At 43.5% G+C, this 19,662-nt stretch overlaps 1 long non-coding RNA gene across 1 annotated transcript; it reads right to left on the bottom strand.

Moving 5' to 3' along the window:
* Positions 1-10,633: 10,633 nt before the first annotated feature.
* Positions 10,634-18,641, bottom strand: LOC108178061 (uncharacterized). The gene is made up of 3 exons (XR_001794753.3): positions 18,457-18,641; positions 11,720-11,816; positions 10,634-10,879 (listed from the first exon to the last, which is right to left on the bottom strand). It is a non-coding gene; the product is annotated as an uncharacterized lncRNA (long non-coding RNA).
* Between the last annotated feature and the right edge of the window lie 1,021 nt (positions 18,642-19,662).

Here is a 19,662-nt window from a genome sequence, read left to right as displayed (position 1 = left end):
ATAATATAGCAAATACATATGCCATTCAAAAGAAAGAATGACCTATCAAAGGTGGACCACTAGGCCAGAAACACTCAACAAGGAGAAGAGACAAAAGACAGAATGGGAGAAAATAGTTGCATAAAGGATTCATATCCAGAATCTACAAAGAGCTCAAGAAACTCAGCAACAACAAAACAAAAATCCAGCTAAGAAATGGGTAAAGGACTTGAACAAGCATTTTTCAAAGAGGAAATTCAAATGCCCAACAGATACATTAAAAAAAAAAAAAAAAAAGCTCAGGATCGCTAGCCATCAAGGAAATGTAAATAAAAACCTCAATGAGGTTTACCTCACCCCAGTTAGAATAGCTATTATAAGGAAATAAAAAATAAATAATTGCTGGTGAGGATGTGGGGGAAAAGGTACACTAATACTCCGTCAGTGAGAATGTAAACTTGTATAGCCATGTGGAAGATGGTATGGAGGTTCCTTGGAGATCTGAAAATAGATCTACCATATGACTCAGCCATTCCACTCCTAGGAATTTATGCAAATGAAATGAAATCAGCATATGAGACAATTATCTATACCCCTATGTTTACTGCAGCTCAATTCACAATAGCTAAGATACTGAATCAACCCAGATGTCCAACAACTAATGATTGGATAAATAACATGTGGTATATAAACAACATGGAATACTACTCAGCCATAAAAAGAATGCAATCCTGTCTTTTGCAACAAAATGGAAGCAACTGGAAACCATTATGCTTAATGAAATAAGTTAGCACCAAAAAGACAAATATCATGTGTTTTCCTTGATCTGTGGTAACAGAGTACAAAAAAATGTAATGTATATGAGCAAAATTGACATTTTGAGTTTGATAACTGTTTACAGCCCTTGTCTCTACTCTTGAAGAACAGTGTTTTTTTGTTTCTTAATATTTGTTAAATTATTTACCTAGTGGAGGGTTAATCTCATGATTATAAAATAAACTGAAAGCATGTAATTGTAAAAATTAAAAGAAAGAATAAGAAAGGAAGGAAGAAGGAGGGAGGGAAGAATCACTGTGCTCTTAAATCTTTCTATATAAAATACATGAAGTTTGTTCACCTTAAATAAATTTAAAAATTTTTAAAAACTTATATCCCAGCTCAGTCCAAAGAAAATGCTTAGGAGCAATGACTAGTTAATATTTTAAAAAATTAAAAAAAAAAAAAAAAGAATTGAAGTTGTGTAAAGACACATACGCTCTGCATGATTTTCACCATTGAAGTCCTGGAGCCCTAACTGGAATCCAGCTCTGAGGGACTCAAGTCCACACTCAATTGGTAACGGAGCATTTAGTCTATGATGTGGAGGTCACAGGGTCATGCCACCACTGGCCAATTTGCTGTTCCACAGCCTCAACCAGCTGCCTATATGTGGGACCAACTGGTCAACCTGCATCCTAGGAAAAGGAGGGGCAGGACTAGTGTTAGACTCTCCCTGTGAACAGAAAAACAACATGTGCATGGGGGCAAATAAGTAGCACTATTCTTGTGCAAAGCACAGCATGTTATTGTGGAGGGATGCCATGCACATTACAGATGCAACCTCTTGGCTGTGTCCTCCAAACTTGGAAGAACAGGAAAGAACAGTTCAGCACCAGAAATAAAATCTTACTAACAGACACTCCAGCCTGCACACCAAGGCGAGCAGTGATGCAAAAAAGATTTCTGCTTTTCCCTTGAGTCAGGATACCTATCAAGGAGCCACTGCTGTCTGGCGCCCTCCTCCTTCTCCTCTCTGAAAGATCCGTTAGGCATTTCGCCTTCTCTTCCCCTCTGCCCCATCCCAGGCCCCTCTTCTTCCTCTTTGGCTCCTGACTTGTTATCCCAGACAACAGGTTCCATCTGACTTTCTCTTAAGGGAGTTGTGGAGGTTTTAGCATTTGAGGTCTCAGATAAAGGAAATTTGTCTTATCCAGACTGAGCTCAGTGGGAAGCATTGACAGGACAGATCAATCATGGTCTGTGGAATTCTGGCCACTTCAAGTCACATAGCTCTCCATGTTTCTCTGTCTTACCCAAGACCTTTGTCTGTTATTCCTGTGTGCGTGATGCAGGGGCCAGAGAAGGGGGCTGCCAAGGGCATCTCTTCAGTGAGGGGGGCAGGACGGTGAGGCTCCCTCAGGAGGCTCTGGGAAGTCACTGTTTATACAGACAGCTGTTGAATCAGAATGCAGGTGGCCAGCCAACTCAGCCACCCAGCTCCAGAATCACTTGAGTGACTTATTTCTATAATTTAAGAAAAATTTTTTAAATGCAATTTCATTTTGCTATTTATTCTTTTTCTAAATATATGTTTTTTTTTTTTTTAATTTATTTGAAAAGCAGAGTCACAGAGACAGGAAGAGAGACAGAGTGAGAGAGAGGTCTTCTATCTGCTGGTTCACTCCCCAAATGACCACAACAGCCAGGGCTGGGCCAGGCTGAAGCCAGGAGCTGGGAGCTTTTTCTGGGTTTCCCATGTAGATAGCAGGGGTTCATGATGGGCATCTTCCACTACTTTCCCAGGCCATTAGCAGGGAGCTGCATCAGAAGCGAAGCAGCCAGGTCTCAAACCCACGCTCATATGGGGTGCCGGCATCATAGGCAGAGGCTTAACCTGCTACACCACAACTCTGGCCCCTGCCATTTAATTCTTGGTATTGTTTTTGGAGGCCAAAAATCACATTTCTGCTTTCGTCCACTTTGAAAAATGTTTCTTCTCCTGACAAGCCTGGTTTCAAAGTGCAGCAATTTCAAGCAGAGCCTCTAAAGATACACTCAGTATGTTATCTTCCAGCTTGCTGTTTCCTATGCATATTTGGAATAATTATGAAAATTCTTTAAAATCTCATTTCTCCCCTCGCTTCAAATCTCACATTTAAATTTGCTCAAAACTCAAGAGCTGGGATGCAAATCAGAGCAACCTTTTAGAAAACAATTAGCCTAGACGACGCCGCGGCTCAACAGGCTAATCCTCCACCTTGTGGCACCAGCACACCGGGTTCTAGTCCCGGTCAGGGCGCCGGATTCTGTCCCGGTTGCCCCTCTTCCAGGCCAGCTCTCTGCTGTGGCCAGGGAGTGCAGTGGAGGATGGCCCAAGTGCTTGGGCCCTGCACCCCATGGGAGACCAGGAGAAGCACCTGGCTCCTGCCTTCGGATCAGTGCGGTGTGCCGGCCGCAGCCCGCTGGCCGTGGCGGCCATTGGAGGGTGAACCAAAGGCAAAGGAAGACCTTTCTCTCTCTGTCTCTCTCACTATCCACTCTGCCTGTCAAAAACAAAACAAAAAACAACTATCAGCCCATTTCTCTTGTGCAGAATAAGGACATGAGGGCTTAATGTTATCTGTACAGTGATGTTTATTTTTTTTTTTAAGATTTATTTTTTTATTTGAAAGTCAGAGTTACAGAGAGAGGAGAAGCAGAGAGAGAGAGAGAGAGAGAGGTCTTCTATCCGATGGTTCACTCCCCAATTGGCTGCAAGGGCTGGAGCTGCGTCGATCTGAAGCCAGGAGCCAGGAGATTCTTTTGGGACTCCCACACAGGTGCAGGGGCCCAAGGACTTGGGCCATCTTCCACTGCTATCCCAGGCCATAGCAGAGAGCTGGATAGGAAGAGGAGCAGCTGGGACTAGAACCGGCGCCCATATGGGATGATGGCGCTTCAGGCCAGGGTGTTAACCCTCTGCGCCACAGTGCCAGCCCCACAGTGATGTTTATTACAGCACATTGTGCTGTGATAACAAAAAAAACCCTGCACTGGTGCTGGTGCTGTGGTGCAGTGGGTAAAGCTGCAGCCCATATGGGCGCTGGTTAGAGCCCTGGCTGCTCCACTTTGGATCCAGCTCTCTGCTAAGGCCTGGGAAAGCAGTAGAAGATGGCCCAAGTCCTTGGGCCCCGGCACCCACGTGGGAGACTGGGAAGAATCTCCTGGCTCCTGGCTTCAGATCGGCACAGCTCCGGCCATTTCAGTCTTCTGGGGAGTGAACCAGCAGATGGAAGACCTCTCTCTCTCTCTCTCTCTCTCTCTCTCTCTCTCTCTGCCTCTGCCTCTCTGTAACTCTGCCTTTCAAATAAATAAATAAATCTTTAAAAAAACAATAACAACAACTTTGCACTACTTCCATATCACTCAATAGAGGATGCAGGGCCTGCATGCTAGGGAACATTGTGCAGACATTCTTTCAAATGAACAGCAACTGATGATCCAGTCTTGAAGTTTTAATTTCAGAAAGTTCTAAATTTACAAAACAATAATTATGAAGTACAAAGTCAAATGTAGGCAGCTGAAGTATACTATGTTACAGTAAGTAAATCAGACACAGAAACACAAACACTACATGTTCTCCTTCATATGTAGGACCTAAAAAATACCATCACAACCTGTACTCAGCCTGTTGATTACTAGAGGCTGAGAGGGGTGGGAGGTATAGAGGGAATTTGAAATAAAAAATGAGTGTAGCTGAGAGTAGTTCATTGATTGTGAAAGTGTTTCCTTGAAAAGAAAATTGCAGCATAAAATGTATTAGTGTGCTTGCATTTAAAAAATAACAATTATCAAGCTCATTTAAATGAATATCTAGTTGTAGCTGCAAAGAAAATGCTACGAAAATATAAACAATAAACACGTTGTTTTCATATTTATGGGAAAGTAAGATTGGACAAAAGGGTGGTATATTATTACATTTTCCTTGAAGTAGCTTGGTGTCATTTGAATTGTTATAACAATTATTTATTTATTTTACAATAGAAAAACATTATTTCATTTTGGAAGACTTTCATTGCCTCTATAATTTTTCCTTAAGTTAAACAGTTCAGCTTAGAGTTGAAGCAAAGACAACTGAGAATAAAGTAGACTAAAGAGACCTTTTAGTTTGACTTTCTCAATTTTACCATGTGGGAACTGAAATTCAGGCAAGTTAAGTGACTTACACAGAGCTATAAATGGTAAAGGTAGGACCAGTGCTGTGGCTGACAGGTTAAGCCGCCGCTTGCAGTGCCGGCATCCCATAGGGGCGTCGGTTCGAGCCCTGGATGCTCCACTTCCAATCCAGCTCTCAGCTATGGCCTGGGAAAGCAGTAGAAGATGGCCCAAGTCCTTGGACCCCTGTACCCATGTGGGAGACCCAGAAAGAAACGCCAGCCTCCTGGCTTTGGTGCAGCCATTGTGGCCAATTAGGGAGCGAACCAGCGGATGGAAGACCTCTCTTTCTCTCTGAGTTTCCTTCTCTCTCTGTATAACTCTGACTTTTAAATAAATAAATCTTTTAAAAAATTAAATAAATAGTAGGGGCAGATTAGAATCTGTTTCTGCTTATGCCTGAGTAGTGCTTGTGCACGCGTTGCTCACACTTTGTTATCAACATGACCAAAGGGAAGAGAGTAAATAAAAATTAAAAATCTGGGTCTGTTTCTTAAGAATGAAATAATTTCATTGTGGTATTATGTCTTAACCTTAAGAATTAATGTGGGGCTGACACAGTGGCGCAGCAGGTTAACACCCTGGCCTGAAGCGCCATCATCCCATATGGGCGCTGGCTCGAGACTCGGCTGCTCCACTTCCTATCCAGCTCTCTGCTATGACCTGGGATAGCAGTAGAAGATGGCCCAAGTCCTTGGGCCCCTGCACCCGCGTGGGAGACCCAAAATAATCTCCTGGCTCCTGGCTTCAGATCGGCGCAGCTCCAGCCATTGCAGCCAACTGGGGAGTGAACCATCGGATGGAAGACCTCTCTCTCTCTCTCTCTGCTTCTCCTCTCTCTGTAACTCTTTCAAAAAAAATAAATCTTTAAAAAAAAAGAATTAATGTGAATTTAATAAGTAGACTATTGTCACATGCAACAACAGAGATAAACTCCACAAATATAATATTAAGGAAAATAAGCCAGCTGCAAAGATAATATTCTATATGATTCTCTTTCTATAAAATTACAAACCAGTACAAACTCATCAGTGGCATTTAAAGCCCAGAGAGTGGTTTATTTTGGTGACAATGTCAATTACATGGCTGTTTTCATTTTGGGAAAGTACTTCCAGCTGTATGTTCATGATCTTGAACTTTTCTGTGTAAGTGCTATATAATAAGCTCATTTAAAAAATGTGATTTTTACAACCATGCCTATTGTCACATATATATTGATATTTAAATCTTGAAATCCAGTTGATATGTGTCACTGTTCATATCCCTTGTTAAGCTGCATTTTGTCCCCATGAGCATCAATATCCCTAGAGGAGAAGCCAGGTGGCAGCCACCTTTCAGAGCTTGGACAGTGTCACACTGCCTGAGCCTGAACACTGGCTCCATCATTCCCAGTCACACAACTGGGAACATGTAATTCAAATTCCCTGCATCCCCGTAGGGTACACTCAGTCAAGGTATGAGGATTATATTAGACAATCCACTCACAGCACTTGGCACAGGGCTTAGCCCACAGCAAACACAAAACAATTGCTAATTGTTGCTAACTAGCATTGTTATGCTGTGTGGAGCTTTTAAAACTATTCGTTTATTTTAGAGGGGAGAGACAGAGAGGAAGAGAGAAACACAGAAGCAGAGAGCAAAGCAGAGGAAAAATCTCCCATTTTCTAGTTCATTCCACAAACATCCACAATGGGCACTCATTAAGGACAAAGCCAGAAAGCAGGAACTCAATCCAGGCCTCCCACATGGGTGGCAAAAACACAAGTACTTAAGCCATCACCTGCTGCCTCCCAGGGTGTGCATCAGGAGGAAGCTGCAATCAGAAGTAGAGTTCTGGTTTAAACCCAGGCACAGAGGTATGGGATGCAGGGGTTCCAATCAGTGGCTTAACTGCTACACAAAACACCTAATCTGTGTGGAAATTTAAGCCACCCCCTCCCAACGTGTGTATCTCCAAGCCCCCACCAGCATGTCTCACATTGAAATATATTTATCACATCGCTTCTTGGCTTTTTGGCTAAGATCAAGTGAAGTCTACTTATCACATGCTCGTTTTTCTTCTAGTTGAATTGGATTCAGTGATTTCCCGTGGTCTGTAGGAGAAAGTTCAATGTGCTTAGTTTCCAGCTAACCACCTGTTATGGTTTGGGTATGGTTTAATGTGCTCCCCAAAGTGCATGTATTGGGAGGTTAGTCCTCAGTGTGGGGATCTTGGGAGGCGGTTCGTTTCAGAGGCGGGATCTGATGGGAGGCCCTTACCCTTACAGGGATTGTGGGATCCCAGGCTTGCTGTGGCTTCCTGTTTAGCAATGTTGAGTTCCTCCTCTTGCAACCCAGTGCCACCATCCACAGAGTGGTTCTCACCAAAGCAGAGTTGACAAAGTTGAGGATGCTGAGAGCTTACTTAGCCCACGGCAGTCTGGAGAGGGAGGTTAGGAAGGACGTGGGGCATTATTCTGGAGGTTGATTTGAGAGCACTTATTAGAGAGTGAGACAGGGATGGGAAGAGTGAAGGGAAGGAACCAGGTTGAAACTGTTAGTAGAAATGCCACATACAAGGGCAAACAGAGTTGCCCTTGAATCTACAAAACTATAAGCCAAAAATTAATCTGTTTTCTCGTGGAGCTAACCTTCCTTAGGAATTTTTCTACAGTAACAAAAAATGGATGAATAAATCCCCCATTTCATGTCAGTCCCCACCTTTCTCCAGTCTCAGTTTCTTCACTTTTTCATATGAATCTCCTACCCCAATAACAAAATCTGAAATTATCCCAAACAGATGCCTTCAATTTTCTATTTTAAAGTTTCTTTGCTCCCTTTCCCCATTTGTTGAAATATCCCCCATCTTTCTCTGTATCTTCTACTATTTAAACAATCCTTACCTGTGCGAATAAATTTGTCTCCCATGACAATACATCTAATCTTTTTTGATTCACAAAAACCACTGAGACTATAATAAATCTCTTAGGAAAAAAAGTACACACAGAAGTGCAAACCATCCCATTTGGGAAGCTTCACGATCCCCCTGAATCCTGGCCCAGTCCCCCACGTAGGTCCCCAGGCTACCATAACCACCATAGATTGTTTCTCAATCTCAACACCCTTGGTAGTTACTCACAGAACTAATACATTGTGCCCTCTTTTGATGTCTACTTTCATTTTATGTGTCTTTCTCCTCACCCAGAGTGCAAGTTTTTGAGGATAAAGATCTCTTCTTATGCACTTTTATTTGTCCACAGTGACTGGGCAGTATGCCTGAGACACAGTGAGTGTGCGGTAAAGAGTTGTCGACTAATTGACCCCTTTTCGTCTGTATTCACTTACTGATGGCTACCAACTTGATGCCTCAGCTTACAGAGTCCCTCAGTCTAGACTCAGTGTCTAGGCTACAGGACACTTCTGTGTGGATGCCCAATCAGCATCACAGGAGCAGCACGTCCAAAGGGAACTTGTACCTGTTCACATCGCCCTGCCCCTCGCCCAAGCCAATCTCATGTCTACCTGAACCTTTCCTGTTTAGTATGTGGCATTTCTACCAGTTTCAACCTGGTTCCTTCCCTTCACTCTTCCCATCCCTGTCCCACTCTCTAATAAGTGCTCTCAAATCAGCCTCCAGAATGACACCCCACGTCCTTCCTAACCTCCCTCTCCAGACCGCCGTGGGCTCTCAGCATCCTCAACGGCCTCAAAGCTTCTCTCCTGCCTCTGCCATCCATCCTCCAGCAGCCAAAATGATTGTTTACAAACAGAATCAATGCTGCCACTCCCTTGCCACTTCCCGTAGCGTGAAGTCCATACATCTCACTGCCATCTGGTTCCCCCTGTAGCCCAGGGCTGCTCCCAAGAGCTTCCTCTAGGTTTCTCCAGCGGCAAACTCTTCCAAACCTTGGGCCATCAGTCTGCCTGGAAACTTTCCCCACTTCTGCAGGCTATGATATCCAACTCCTTCTTATCCTTCTTGCTGGGGTGTCATCATCACTTCCTTGTGGAATTCTCCCTGTATCTAAAGTGGGGCTCGGGGGCTGGTGCTGTGGCGTAGTGGGTAAAGCTGCCGCCTGCATCCCATACAGGCAGCTGGAGTCCCGGCTGCTCCACTTCTGATCCAGCTCTCTGCTATGGCCTTGGAAAGCAGTAGAAGATGGCCCAAATCCTTGGGCCCCTGCACCTGTGTGGGAGAAAAAAAAAAAAGAAAGAAAAAGAAAAAGAATAAAACTCCTGGCTTCAATCTGGCCGAGAGCCAGCCATTGCAGCCATTTGGGGAATGAACTAGGGGGTGTATCTCTGTATCTCTGTCTTTCAAATAAATGAATAAAATAAAATGTTTAGCTCTTTTGTTCACTAATATTGTCCCGAGGCCTAAAGAAGGGCCCAGCACATAACTGGGACAAAATAAATCTTTGTGAACTCTTGAATGACTAAATGGTAAGGACACTGCAAATGCTAAGTGTCTCTTGGCTAAGTGAAGAGAAGCTAGTAAAATGATTCAGGGAAAATCCTCAACTAGATAGCTAAGAGTGATGTACAATGAATGCAGCAAAGCATTATGAACTTAGGGTTTTATTTAATGTGTTGTTTATAAATAATTGCATCCAAAGTCCTTAAAAACAGATTCAAAAGAAAGCAAAAACTTCAATAATTATCTTGTTCACCTTATAAATTTACTTGGTGGAGCCTTTTTAACATAAAGCAAAGATAAAATTCTAAATATGTTTTTATGAAATAATACAAATTCAGCGTTCATAATCTTACAGTAATGGCTTTTGTTTCTAACTCAACTCCACAGCTGCAATGGCAGGTTCAGAACCGGGCTCCGCGGGTGATGCTTTGTGAAACCACTCCCTCCCTCCAACAGACTTCTTTGCTGTCTGTAGATCAACCTGTATATCATGTAAGGGCCTCCCGGGTCAAAACAGTTTGCTGAATACACAGTCTTTAAAAGGTCATGAGTCATTAGTGGAGAAAAACTGTTTACTGGAAGTTCAGGACACTTAACCATCTTGTGCCCACAGCCGCGGGGCTGAAGGCTGCAAGGAGAGCTGCCTTCGCCTGCCGAGCATCTCGGCTTAGTGGGATTACAAAGGAAGGAGAAGGCAGCCAGATACATTTCAGGCCTGCAGACCCTTCTTATATTTATGACAACATGTTTTCCTAGTAACAGTTTATTTTGCTGAAAACATTTACATAAAAACCTCCAGAGACTCTGGACAAGATGGTTTCACATTCCCCAGTCAAGCACCTGCCTGACTTTAATGTGCCACTATTTTAATCCCTGTAAATATATACTCCCTTCCATAAGACTCAAGTTGGTTCTGTAGATTTACCATGTGCACGGTCTCCAAGAATAGAAATAGGCCCAGGGGATTTTTCTAGCTTTCTCTGTATGTCCTTAGCAGCTAGGAAAACAAACTCATGGGCAAAAAAAAAAAAAAAAAAAAAAAAAAATCCATTTCTAACTCAACTCAGCTCTCAACTCAACACTTTTAATATGATAGCTCACAAAGTCTTTGGCTTTGGAATATGTTCTCCTAGTTGAAATGTCTTTTCACCTGGGTTGTCTTCCAGTCGTCTTGGTGTGACTCAAATAACCTCTGTACAATTCTGGAAAAGACCTAACGGGCCAATCAGGAATGCTTAGAGCCAGTCTAACTTCCCTTCTTTCTGTTCCTGGTGAACCCCAGGATTTGACAGATGAAGACCCCACTTTATTTTTTTTAATTTTATTTATTTATTTATTTGACAGGTAGAGTTTCAGACAGTGAGAGGGAGAGACAAAGAGAGAGGTCTTCTGTCCATTGGTTCACTCCCCAAATGGAGTGGCGTAGTGCCACAGCTGGAGCTGTGCTGATCCGAAGCCAGGAGCCAGGAGCTTCTTCCAGTCTCCCATGCAGATGCAGAGGCGCAAGGACTTGGGCCATCTTCTACTGCTCTCCCAGGCCATAGCAGAGAGCTGGATGGGAAGAGGAGCAGCTGGGACTAGAACCGGCGCCCATATAGGATGCTGGTGCTGCAGGTGGAGGATTAACCTACTGCGCCACAGCGCCAGCCCCAACCCCACTTTATTAACAATCAGATTTGGATCCATACCTGGGAACCAGGAGACATCCATCTAATGGGCCTTCTCACTCACTGAAGGACATTTGAACTCACAATGGAGTCACAGGCTGCTTACCAGTCAGGTTTCTGTCTTTTTTTTTTTTTTTTTTAAAGATATATTTTATTTATTTGAAAGACAGAGTTACAGAAGGGGAGAGACACAGAGGTCTTCCATTCACTGGTTCACTCCCCAAATGACTGCAACAGCTAGGGCTGGGCCAGGCAGGAGTCAGGAGCTAAGAGCTTCTTCTGGGTCTCTGAAAGTGTGTGGGTGCAGGGGCCCAAGGACTTGGGTCATCCTCTGCTGCTTTTCCAGGCACATTAACAGGGAGCTGAATTGGAAGTGAAGCAGCCAGAACAAGACCCTCCCATAGGGGATGTTGGCACTGCAGGCGACAGCTTAACTGACTACGCCACAGAACCAGCCCCAGTCGGGTTTCTAAGACACAGTTTAAAGTAAAAAGCAAGTAAAGTCAAAATTACCCTTTGGAATTCTTTACATTACCTGTAAGTTCTGACTTCAGGATTTTGAGGCTAAAACCCTATATATTATGTGAATGTGCATGATTATGTTCAACATATAAGTCAATGGCCTTTTTTTAAGGATATAATAAAGAACACATTGCAAAAGAGCATTTTATAACGTTTTGTCCCACAGTCTCACCCCCTCCCCCAAGATAATGTTTGAATTTACCTGAATCAAATGCACTTGCATTCAAAAATCTTCCTACTTTAAAGGTTAGATGTACCGTTTGGGGTCAGACTTCTATCTTGAAGTCTTGCTTCTTGTTCTGTTTGAAAAAAGTCCATCTGAACATTTTGAAGCATTCGTACACCTTAGACATTGTTTCTATGGAAACACCTTAATGAGCACTAATGATTGTGATTAGACAAATCAGTTGCAAGAAATCAGAATTGGGCACCACTCACCACTGTGTTATCTAGAAAGGAAGTCAATTTTTTATTTCCCAGCCAGATCCCTGATCTTTTTCAAATTCCTATCTGTTTTTGCTGTTTGCTTCCTTATCTCAACAAAATTATTCATTCACCTGGCTAACTTGGTGCGGTAGTTACATTTTTGGAAAAGCCATTAAATGTACTTTCCATTCATTTTACTTCATGCAATCAAATTTAAATCATATAAAATGGCTGAAGTGAGCTCCTCATGTATGTGCATACTTATATGTGCAGTGGGAGTGAACCCTGGGGAACTACTGGATTTTACAACCTCTGGGCAGCGTTTGTGTCTCTCAGAACAGACTTCTATACCACATGTTTGTCCTATTGCTGTGAATGGATGTGTCTTACTTTACTGCCATTCAGTGCCCACGGCTACTGGCCACCAAGAGAAACTAGGCTAGTTCAAGGCATGAAGGATCTCCATCTCATGGAAAGATAGGGCCAAGTGCTAGAAAGAGGCTGGTGAACACGCCTCAGTAAAAATTAAAACAGACCAAGTTGAAGGGAAGAAATGAACTTGATAGAGTGAGAACCACAAAGATTTTTTTTGGCAGAATTGTCTATGGTAAGCTCCTTTTGACTCTAAGACTAGAACAAATCCACTAGCCATAGAGCTTGAAGTTTAATAAAGTCAAGGCCACAGAGAACTTTGTATTTGAGAAATTTGAGGCACCTGAAGGTAATGTGGCTAGGATGGTCATTATTTACAGGAACCCAAGTTGTAACCATGGAAATGTGGCCAAGAACCAAGTTCAAAACTGATAGGAAAAGAGAAAACAGAAAATAGCAAGGAGAGTAGTTGATCCTCCTGGCTAGGAGGATCAGACGTGGGTCAGACACAGAAATAGGACAGAGAGCATGGTTCTAAAGCTGAGATTGCATGTGATTTATTATAACAAACTTTATCCTCACCACATCACCAAAATTGCTCTTGTGAGAATATCAAGGAGCCCTCAGATTTTAGAATAAGCTGCACATAGTCAAATGGCAAAGGTCAGTTTTCTATTTTTTTCAGTAGCATTTGATGTAGCTGGCCGTTCTTCTTCCTTAACGATGATGTTCTTCATTTGGCTTCCAGGAAACTACATTGCCTGGGCGTTCCTCCTACCTCGTTAGCTGCTCCCTCTCGTCTTTTGTGGCTATTTCCTTTTCCCTCTGTGGGTGGCCTTATTCTCTTCTTCACTTCTATATACTCACTTTCTGATCTCACTCAGTATCATGACCCTCAGCTCAATTTATACACGAATGATTTCCAGATGAATCTCTCCATCATAACCTCTCTCATGAACTCAGATTCACGCCTCTACTGGGGCATCTAACCGTAATATGTCCCAGATATAACATCTCATCTTATCCTTAGTCCTATCTCGCCCGTCACCATTCCCTTTTCAGGAGATGGCAGCTCCATTCTTCTAGAAGCTCAGGTTAAAACAGTGTCCTCACTGAGCCCTCCTCATTCTGGCCTCATAGCCAATCCATCAGCAAATCCTGGCTGCTCTGTCTTGACAGTACCTCCCAAACCCTTCCACGTCATGCCACTTTCTCTGCTTATGTCCTGCTCTTTGCCTACCTTCTTCCTTCTACTGGATTGCTGATGACTCCCAAGCATTCTCCCTATTTCAACCTTGTCCTCAATAGCCTACTCCCAATATAGGAGCTGTAAGGAAAGAGGGGGCAGAACAGAGAGAAGACAGGATAGGAACTCACAGCCAAAATGGATTTATTCAAGGGAAAGTCAGTTCAAAGAGGTGGCTAACTGCCACCATTCACACAGAGCGAGCACCTGGCAGAGAGTAAGAGTTTAGTGATGGGCTGGGTTTATATAGCATAAACCAGGTAAGGGTCATGGGTGGATGGGGGAGCGGAACCGAGCTAGCTTGTCTCGGGCTTTTCAAACTTGGTAGGCCTTTCTTAATGCAGATGATGGGGTGGAGAAGAACACAGGGTGTGGGACTCAGCCAGCTTAAGAACGAAGTGGGCTAGAGAGTCCCCAGGGGGCCCTGATCTGCCCTCAGGCAAAGAGCTAACGTGGCTCTGAGGCCTATGCCCTTGCTTCATCAATCCTGACTGAGCATAGATAGGGAGACAGGACACTGGCTTCTTTCTGGCTACTTCCTGCTGGTATAGGGTGTTGGTTTGGGGTGATGTATCTATACTCTAGATCAGATTGACTGAAGAGCAGTCTTGTGATTTTCCTGTGCGATGGCTCAGGATATAGCAGTCACCTGTTCCTGTATGAACTTTTGAAGTATGTTAATCATACATGGTAGGAATAGAAGCACTATGATTATGGGGACAAAATAAGTTAATAGAAGCTGGCGCCGCGGCTCACTAGGCTAATCCTCCGCCTTGCGGCACCAGCACACCGGGTTCTAGTCCCGGTCGGGGCGCCGGATTCTGTCCCGGTTGCCCCTCTTCCAGGCCAGCTCTCTGCTGTGGCCAGGGAAGTGCAGTGGAGGATGGCCCAAGCACTTGGGCCCTGCACCCCATGGGAGACCAGGAGAAGCACCTGGCTCCTGCCTTCGGATCAGCGTGGTGCACCGGCCGCAGCACGCCGGCCGCGGCGGCCATTGGAGGGTGAACCAACAGCAAAGGAAGACCTTTCTCTCTGTCTCTCTCTCTCACTGTCCACTCTGCCTGTCAAATAAATAAATAAATAAATAAGTTAATAGAAACATTGCCCATGGTGAAAAAGATAGCCAGAATGAGGAGGATCAAGGGGGAAACAGGAAAGCATACAAATCCCTGTCCAATTTGTGGGAAGACAGATGTATGCCTGGCTGCCGCAAAGAAAGAACGCTCGTGTGTTTTGTGTGTTGGTGCGGGCAAGGAGCTGTGGGATGCGGTTAGTCTGTTTCGCGTCTCGTCCCCAGCTCCCTCACTTCCTCCCTCTGCTTATGGAAATCCTGGTTGCTGTCAGGTGTTAGGGCCGGGACCTCTCCGGATTCTTCAAGCTGTATAGGGACGAAGTAGGGACCCGCAGTCAAGAGAGGTTCCAGCAGAAGGTGGCCTCTCAAAGGGGCTGCAGTGACAGCTCACAGAAACTGTCCATTTGAGGTTTCACCTGCATGGCCATCTAGAATCTCATTGCTCCAAGTCTGAAGGCATCGGATCTAACAAGCAGATTAAATACACAGGGTCCAAAACAAAGGACAGAGTCATTATTAGAGGATCGAGGGAAGGTGCTATCCAAACCAGAAGGGAGTTGGGTTTTAGGATTTTAGAGCTTGAAGAAGGAGGGGTAGTGGCTAGTTACAGTAAAGAAGAGTTTATTTTAGGGGGAACCAATTGAGGGGTGGATAGAGAGAGTGGGGTTGAGCCTGCCCGGACACGGAGCAGGGGTTTGAAGCCAAGCTTCACTCCATCTGAGCAGCAGGCAGGGGCCCTTCTCAAGTGGCTCACTGGGGGAGGTGTAGAGCACAACACGGCTGGAGTCGGTGGGTGGGAGACATGGAGAAAGGCTCCTTGGTGAAGTTCCCAGCACGCTATCTGAGCAGTTTGCCATGTCCCCAGGTGGGGCGCTCCAGAGCGATAAACTTCCCACCAGCCTATAGACTAACTATCTGCTTGGAGTTTCATCAGGCCTGGGGTGTCAGGCCCAGAGTTCTAACAGGAGCCAGGATGTTGCTTTTTAAAAGGTAAGTCAGACACCTTATTTAAGATATATTGTTCATCATTAACATCAAATTTTATAGCAATAGCATTATTGCTCATCCCTAAATAAAAGTTATCTATAATGCATCCTTTTCCCATAAGACATATAACAGCCTTCTTGCACTGAGGAATATTTGATAGCATTTCAGCAACATAGGTGGGGGCATTTGAAACAGCAAAGCCATTCACAAAAAACACAGAAGTATTGCAACTGTGGAATCAGGAAGACCACAAAGAGGTAATGAGTTGTACTAAGAAGGTAGAACATCACCTTGTTCAACCTAGGCTCAAAATCTGCACACTGAGTAACTCAAAATTCTCACTGCTATGAGAAAATGTCTGTCAGTGGGCTAGAAAGTGTCAAGTGTATTGATTTGGGGATAACACCCCAATTCTAGTGAATAAATAATTTAAAAATATGTACTTTGCAACTAATCATGATTGTAGATACACTTTTTTTACCTGACATTCACTACATTAATTTCATAATTAATAAATACATTTTATTGTTCTTCTGTACCCATGTAAAGTAAGATTTCTTTCATAATATTTTAATTGCTTATTTTATGATTATATAAGTAAAACCTATATATTATTAAAAAGAATTTGATTTACAAAAAAAAAGGTAAGTCAGAGCATGTCATTCTTTGGCTCAAGGAAAAGCCGGATCCCTTATAAAACCCTCACCCTTCACGAGATGACCCTGTTACTTCTCTGACTTTATCCTTCTGCGCCTTGCTCTCTGCTCCTTGCTGTTGTTGCAACTCTCTTGCTGTCTGCATGGGCTATTCCCTGTGTCTATAACACTCTTCCCTAACCGCCCACAAGGCTAAGTCCACATAGACCTTACTATCAGTTGTCCCAGGAGGCCTATCCTGACCACGCTACTTACCATGTCAACCTGTCCCAGCTCCATTCTTCTTGATCCCTTTTCATGGCTCCGTTTTTAAAATAGTACTACTTTTGAAGACTCCAAATTTAGGTGTTTGTATTTATCTATTACGGTTTGCTCTATGTGGCTGTCTCTTGCTGCGAGAGAATGGGCTCAGTGAAGGCAGAGGTTTTTGTTTTGTTTACTCATGTATCCCTCATGTTTAGCAGAGTGCCTAACATGCAGTAAGGACTCTGTAAGTTTGTGTTAAAGAAATAAATGATTTCTACATTAAAGGAATAAGGCTTAAGGCTCTGTGAAGACTCCTATAGAAGGGTTGGGGTGAAACAAGAAGACTTAGTTTGCAGCCATCCAGTTCAGATGAGAACAGCAAGGAGCAGTGGGTGGTAGGCTCTGAGCTCCCCTGTGTCTGGCCCAGCCACCTTTTCTGAACAGTGCTGGCCTCACTGGTAGCAAGTGCTGTTTGATATCTTCTCACCCAGTCCTGATCTGACTCCTAAATCTTGCTGGATGGCACCCCTTTAAAGCCCAGCTTAGATGCTAATATCCACGTGAAACCTTACCCAACTTCTACTCTGTCCTAGGACAAATTTATTACTACCTCTTTTGGTTTCCACAGCATCTTGCCCTTATCTTTGGTTTAATGCTCATCACACTGTATGGAAATTAAAATACACTCATATTTGCAGTCTTGAATTTGTGTTTCCCCTGCTAGACCATAATGCACCTGGTCTTATTGGTCTTATCTTTGAAGTTAAACTGAGATTAATGCTTGTGCATGGAAATGATCAGCAAATAACAAATATTTTAGGTGAAGCACACTAATTTTATTTCAAAGAGGGATCTTTTGCCTTAAACAGTTTTAGATTAATCATATGGCAGATGTGAGAGAAATGTCTTAGAGAAATCATTCATCTGTAAAATTGTAAAAAAAGTTTTAGGTTAAGGTAGAGGATCACCATTTCTGCAAATTTAAATGCAGAGGAGTTAAAGCTTGTTTTTTGCTTTTGTGTTTTTACCAGGAGCAGGTTCAGAACTTCAGGCAAACACTTATTAGTTCCTGAGTCTCCGGCCTTGAAATTTCAGAGTCTTCAGTCCTCAAGAAGCAGATTAAGCCAATTGCACCGTCGGCTTGAAGCATTTGGAAGCTTGCCAGCACTGCCTAAGAATGTTCTCCCCTTCTGATTCCCTTCTTTTCTGCTAGCTCAGGGAGTCCATTTGCAGAATCGAATGAAAATCAATCCCTTTTATGCAAACCTTCCTGAAGTGGCAAGGCTGCATTCAGAGATTCAAGCCTGGTGGTGATTCCTCCCCACTTGGCTAGCCCAAACCCTACCCCCCACACACTCCCCACCCCCACAGCAATGAAAGGGAGGATCAAAGGGCTCGGAAAGCCAGGCTCCATTAGCCTTGCCTTTTCTAAATATAGCGCCTTCAGTAAACACCATTGTGACACTGCCACTTGCTTGCTGCAGAGTACATTGCCACCTCCACCAAAACTTCATGCTGTGTGCAGGTATATTTATCTTTTGGGATCTTCTTTTAATGACTAAAACAATGAGCAAATTAATTTTTTGTTGTTTAAAATTTGATATTTAATCAGTTTTTTAGATGAGTTAACTTGAATAAAAAGTCCCTGGACTCTGGGATGATTTAATGAATGAAGTTTAGCCAAAGACAAACTGAGGTTTTGCTGTTCTTAGTATCTGCCATCTGAGGCCAGGCTGCTGAGATCCACTGACCTGTGTCCGTGATACAATATTTTTACCAAACAAGAACTGAGTCTACAAAAAGGCAGCACATTGCTTTATGCAAATTCCCTTGAGTAGTCTGCACACGCAATTGTAAAGATGTGTCCTGTTTATTGTCTGAAAGAGCCGTGGTGGTGAAGGTGCTGTCCTTAATATTAGTTTATGCTCACTTACCTTTGATCTTGATGGAAACTGGATCTCTCTGTTTCATAGCCAGCACCTGATCCTCGAGCTCAGAGAGAAAGCACAAGTGTGCACTGCTCAGCAACAGCTTAGGACAGGAACCAAAGAACATGATCTCCAGGGAAAGACACAGAGAGGGCCGAGGAAGGATGTGATGGTTGGAGCTGCCTTAAACCAAGAGGTCCCCATGCAACGAGGAGAGACACGGAAACCTCAGCATCCACCAGTGGACAGAGTCTACTGTTAGTGGTCTATCATGGAGGTGACCCCGAAACCAGCTTTCCCTCTCTGGTGGGGTCTCCTGCTTTAGTTTTTGAATTGAAGAAAACTGAAACCTCCAGTGAATCATGACCCCCTTCACCCAACATTTTCAATATCTGTTTTTGTTTGTTTGTTTGTTTCATTATTTGTTCCTCTTAAGTTGATTTCTAGTTCATTAGTTTATCATGTCAGCCCAACAAATTTCAGTAATAACTTTAAGCCTGGAAGCAGATGGCAAAAAGAAATGGGTACAATATAATGCTAGCTCAATGTGAGAGAGGTGATAACAAGGAAAGGCAAGGAGGTTTACATTTTTGGAGGGTTTTAGCGTTTGCTATTTTTCTTTTTCTTTTAGTGGTTTCCAGGTTTTTGTACATTCTTTACGTGCTCAATTACTCCACCTTCAAAATGAGTGGAAGCAGGGTTCCAAGCATTTAAAAGATGAGGATACCACTCTAGGAAAATCCCCCACACCAGTTTTTCTTTAACTTACAAAATATAAATTAGGGCATAGTCTTCTTTATTCTAAAGGAATTCCTTGATAGGTTCCTTTCAATCAGGATTATGTAGAATGGAGCTTTTTGTAAAAAAAAAATTTTTAATTATTTATTTGAAAGAGCTATAGAGAAAGAGAGAGAGAATCTTCCATCCACTGGTTCACTCCCCAAATGGCAGCAACAGCCAGAGCTGCACTGATCTGAAGCCAGAAGCCAGGAACTTTCTCTGGGTCTGCAACGTGGGTGCAGGAGCCCAATCACCTGGGCCATCCTCCGCTTTTTTCTCAGGCCACCAGCAGGGAGCTGGTTCAGAAGTGGAGCAGCTGGACATGACTTGGCACCTATTTGGATGCCAGCACTGCAAGCAGAAGGTTAACCCATGACACTACAGCGCTGGCCCCCAGAATGAAGCTTTTAAAAAACAACTGTCAAGTAATGG

Source organism: Oryctolagus cuniculus, chromosome 8 (genome assembly GCF_964237555.1).
Source record: "Oryctolagus cuniculus chromosome 8, mOryCun1.1, whole genome shotgun sequence".
Classification (NCBI taxonomy): domain Eukaryota; kingdom Metazoa; phylum Chordata; class Mammalia; order Lagomorpha; family Leporidae; genus Oryctolagus; species Oryctolagus cuniculus.
Note: the sequence above shows the minus strand (reverse complement) of the source record. Positions and strands in the feature narration are given on the sequence as shown.